General features: G+C 49.2%; 1 protein-coding gene across 7 annotated transcripts in view; it reads right to left on the reverse strand.

The window, feature by feature from the left end:
• epb41a (erythrocyte membrane protein band 4.1a) overlaps window positions 1-5,000 on the reverse strand; it is a 68,924-nt gene that overhangs the window by 29,048 nt on the left and 34,876 nt on the right. The gene's annotated exons all lie outside the window — the stretch shown is intronic.

Consider the following 5,000-nt stretch of genomic DNA (forward strand, 5'->3'; position numbering starts at 1 on the left):
GGTTCTTGCTCTCTTTACACTGTTGATGGAAATTGTTTGGGCAGTTAGTAGAGCCATCTGAGAGCATTTTCACTGTCAACCGCACACGTCATAGCTCATTAACCATGTGTGGACACCCTGGAGTCTCCCAGAGCCAAAAGAGGCAGAAAAAGCAAGTTGTGTGTTAGAAGCCGATTAAGAGTTCTTGCTCTGGTGAGTCCAGCCATATGAAAGCACTTTCTCTGCCCACTGCGGTCATTGCAGCCCTACCTTTGGAGAAACCAACGGCCTTGAGAGAATCCTTGTCCAGCAAGAGGAACCAGAGGTCGTGGTCTTCCCCTGAAGGCTCCAGGAGTGCCCTCAACCTCCTGCCCAGGGAGAGAGCTTCCTCCCTGGCCCGGCGCCCAGCGTTCTCCAGCCCCCTCTGGAGCTCCAGGGCCTCTTGCTCCAACATGGCCAACCGCCGGGCCTGGAGAGGGTTCTGGGGTGTTTGGCTCAAGGCCCGGTTCGGTCCAAGTCCCGAGCCTGCGGCCAGCCACTGGCCACGGAGCTGCTCCACGCTCTGCTGAGTGACAAGGAGGTCCTTTGTGGCGCGGGACAAGAGGTCGTCCAACGAGCCAGGCACCAGGGAGCCGCCCTCGTCCTCAGTGGGTGCTAAGGTCTTCCAAATGACCTTTGACCTCTTTGAAAAAGCCACCCTTGCTGCAAGAGGTACTGCTTCTTGAGAAAAAGTGAGGATAAAGTAAAACAAGTCTTACAAGACGTTGACCTCATGAAGATAAAATGCAGACTGCTGAATGTGGAAACCGATAAAGCAATATCAAATATTGAAAACAAATAGCATTGCCAGTGCACAGCATCCTTCATGCAGCGATTATTATAATACAGTAAATATCCAGGTCAGTTTTGTCCATTTTCAACTGAAAAGCATCCAAGCACTTAAGTAATTTCTAATTACAGAGCATTAGGACATTACTTAATCTCTTTCCCAACACCACCACCACCAGAGGGTGCTCTTTGGGACACTGCAATAGGTCAGCGCAAGCTTTGACAAGAGGCCTGTGTGGGAGGGAGAGAGCAAAACCAAATCAAAATGACTGACAAGATGCAACATTAGCCACAGATAGTCATGATGATAGGCAGCATAGGGCATAAAGCAAAGCATTATGGGCCAGGTTCTGATGCAGTGGAGGACTTCACGAGGGCAAGGTCCTGTATGTAGAAGAGTTGTGAAATGGCTGCAGGTTGGAAGGCACTGGCTTGGGATCAGCGCTTCACACAGACAGATGCTGGTGAGTGTTGTCATTGGTGCGGCTCAAAGCAGCTCCCAGCAGGGGGCAGGCGTGAGCTACAGGCTGTTAGATTGGCTTGAGCTGAGCAGTGAAAGCTGCGAGAAGGTGGAGGTAGCAGGTCCCACTGGACAGGACGAGGTCCTCAGCAGGCAGTGACCAGGACCAGGTCCACTGCACAGTGACCTGCTACCTAAGCAGAGGGGGGCGTATTTGAGGGGGTTGGGGGTACCTGATCTCCCCAAACTGTAAGACACAGACGCTGCATGGTCCAGGAGCACAAACCAATCATCTCCCGCCATCTGTGGTACTTCTTCTGGAAACTTCTCCTCCTCCTTCGCTTCGTCCTTCTTAATCACCACCGTCCTCCTCCCCTCCCCTCTCTCTTCCGTTCGTTCCGTCTGTTGTCCCGCCGACGGTCCCGCTCTCCGAGGGGGAGCCGTTACTGTGGCACGCAGAGGTAGAAGCTGTCAGAAGCCATTACAAACCCAATCCCTCATCTCACGGCTTGTTGACTCTCCGGCTGGTGGCGGTGGCAGGGACGCTTACTCTCAAGTCGGCCAGCTGCTGGAGTCGACACCGGGGCATCATGGGAAACGCGGTCCAACAGGACAAACCAAACGTCCCGGTCATCGCCGTCATCATCATCAGGGCTCCTGAACCTCACTGCATGCATCCTCCTTTTGGCGGGAACTTTTTCTTTTTTTCACAGGACGGAGGAATAAGATATTAAACATACTCTCTATGGAATACGCCACAACAAAGCCAATTTACAAAGCCATATTAAAAACATATACTTGCAATGCAACTCTCTCCGTAACCAGCAACGCAGAGGGTTCAAAGCACTTCCTAAAAGCAACTGGGGAATTGATATACGTGAGTATTCACTGTGAACTGTGAAACCTACTAGGCCTTGTTTTTTGTCCCCTCTCTAAGTCCAAGTCAGATGAATATGCACGGGCACTTGTGTGGAGCACGGCTCACTTACTCCACCAGAGTGTGTTGTTAAGAGTGACCCGTAATGGAGTTCAGTCCAAACAGAGCATGCAGTGTCTTGCCGTGAGCGTGGAGGAGAAGTGTAGACACTACTCCAAATGTCAGAGGTACAACAACACAGCGGCCCAGTGCACTCACAGCCCTGACCACACCAGCTGGTTGGAGTGTGTGTGACACACACGAGTAGAGGGAAGAGGATGGAGACAAAGAGACAGTGTGAAACACTAACCTCTCTCTCTCTCTCTCTCTCTCACTCTCTCTCACTACAAGCCTTGGGTTTCTGATGTGAGTGTTCCCCCTCTCTCTCTCTCTCCCACTCATTCTTTTTCTCTGTCTATCAAAAATGATTCAATCATTGGCCCCAGTTGTGGTGCAACTGGCAGGGACACCTGCACCATACGCTGGCGATCCGGATCCCATCCCAACTCTCTCTCCCACTCGCTTCCTGTTATTCTCCATTATCCTATCACATTAAAGGAATGAAACCCAAAAAATATACTTAAAAAAATCAGTCATGTATCATTAATTTCAGCTGACCACACTGTTTCGTCTCTCATCATGGCTCAACAGAGAGCCATGGACACCTCTCCCCCTAAATCACTCTCCAGTACATTCAGTGTGTGCTGCCTACCAACAGGGAGCTCAGCTGCAGGTGTGTGAAGAGCACCGGCCCCTCCTATCTGGACGGGAGAATACAGGACGGGTTCAGGGACATGTCAGGGTCAATGGGGATTTAGAATCAAGTGAGGCCGGGGGGAAAAACTCATGCAAACACACACAATGCAAACACACACAAACCCACAGTTTCAAACAGGTTTCCTCATGATTGGGCTTCTTTAATTCAATTGGTAGCAACTCAGCTTGGTTTCGTCCAAACACCAGAAAAGTTACTCTTATGTTCTTTTTACCAATATCACTTGGCAATGTTGCAAAAACAGCAGTTTATTTCCTGGTTTTGGAACAGATAGCATTCAAACCGTACCCCAGACCACCGTTTTCTACCCGGGACTGCGTTCACATTAGCAAAAACCATCAGTCCAAACAAACTTGGTTCCGGACCAAACAGTCTAGTGTGAATGCACCCTAAGTATATTTTGGTTCCCAGCCCCAGCCATTTGTACCAATACCAATAACGGTTTTGTATTAAAAAATGTAACCAACATTAGAGCATACTGCTTCTTTAAAATAGCATCTTCAAAAGGTGCCCATGGGCAGAAAAGGTGGCAGCCTCATCTTCCACAGCTGTGACAGGGCACCTGTGCCACCTGGAGAAGAATTATGGAAGCAGTAGGGCAGAGGAAGCAGACAGCTAGTTCAGGACATCACTGAAGAACCAACACTGCTCTCATCTCAGAATGAGACATAGAGGGGGAGAGAAAGGGAGAGACTCGGGTAGAGAAAAATCAAAGAGAGGAGAAACGGGAAATGAGCCAAAGCTTTGTGTGATCTCTTTAAGCGTCTCAAGCTACCTGCTGATCTGGAGTCAGTTCTTGCTGTGGGACCAGCAAGTGTCAGTGCACAGCTGGAGGCCCTGTCGTCATGACAGCAGAGCCGCATGGATTAAACACTCCTGTACCCAGATGCTGAGATGCACATGTACATTGTGCACCACAATAGGGATAGAGTAGACAGTACCGGTCAAAAGTTGAAAGGTCAGAGGTCAGAGGCTGTGTGTAGTGTACAAAAGCAGGAAGTTGAAGGAGGTCAGGGCAGGTACCGCAGCACTGGACAGCAGGAGGATGTCCAGACAGGCGAGCGGGGCGCCTTCTGTTGACCGGACCAAATGAAAGCAGATGTTTTCAGGACGCATTATGTAACAGGGTGAGATATCCCCAGAGGGAGCCACGGCGTGACAGAGAGAGAGGGATGAGAGAGAAAGAGAGAGAGAGGGATGAAAGAGAGAGGGAGAGAGGGAGGGAGAGGGATGAGAGAGAGGGAGAGGGAGAGAGAGAGGGAGAAAGAGAGAAGGGGAGAGCGGGAAAGAGGGATGAGAGAGAGAGAGAGCAGGAGAGGGAGAGTGACACTGAGAGCCAGATGTACTAAGACAGCGCTAATAGCGAGTTTTTGTATGCGCAGAGTGCGAACGCTGTGCTTTGCTATATTGCGTCGAATTTACTAAGCTATCACTTCATTACGTTAACTGCGTTCTGTGCCGCCCGTTCCCGCCCCCTGTACCACGCCAATTGCGCGCATGCAGAGCTGAACAACGAGCGCAGTTGAATATTGCAACATTAAAAGGAATCAAAGTTTAGCGATCATACATGATACAAAGATATGTCAACGAGCTGCGACAGACAGAGTAGGCCTAGTAGTTCTACTAATCCACTTAAAAAAATACTTGTGAACTATTTGCTGCACGAAGACTAAGGATATGACTTAATGCCTGTCTAACAGATTGGGAATTGGCTATGTCGTGAAAGAGAAAACACGATTTTAGAGAGACAAACAAAAGTTAAGGTTGCTTTTGACATAGTAAAATGAAGAAAACTGATGCTCTGAATATTGATTCAGCTGTCTCTAGACGTTTTTCTAATAGACGCATTTAACCGCAATTTGGATTACACCTGCTTTCAGAAAGCGGAAGTTTTTCAACGCAAAATAGACGTGCGCTGTTTTCATACATATGGCGGAATACTTAATCAATCGCTATTAGCACCTCTCCTCCCCTGTACTTGCGCGTTACACCCATTTTCAGCTGATCCGCCCAGGAATTAATATGCATGACACGGAAAAGCG

This window comes from Sardina pilchardus, chromosome 24, assembly GCF_963854185.1.
Source record: "Sardina pilchardus chromosome 24, fSarPil1.1, whole genome shotgun sequence".
Lineage (NCBI taxonomy): Eukaryota > Metazoa > Chordata > Actinopteri > Clupeiformes > Clupeidae > Sardina > Sardina pilchardus.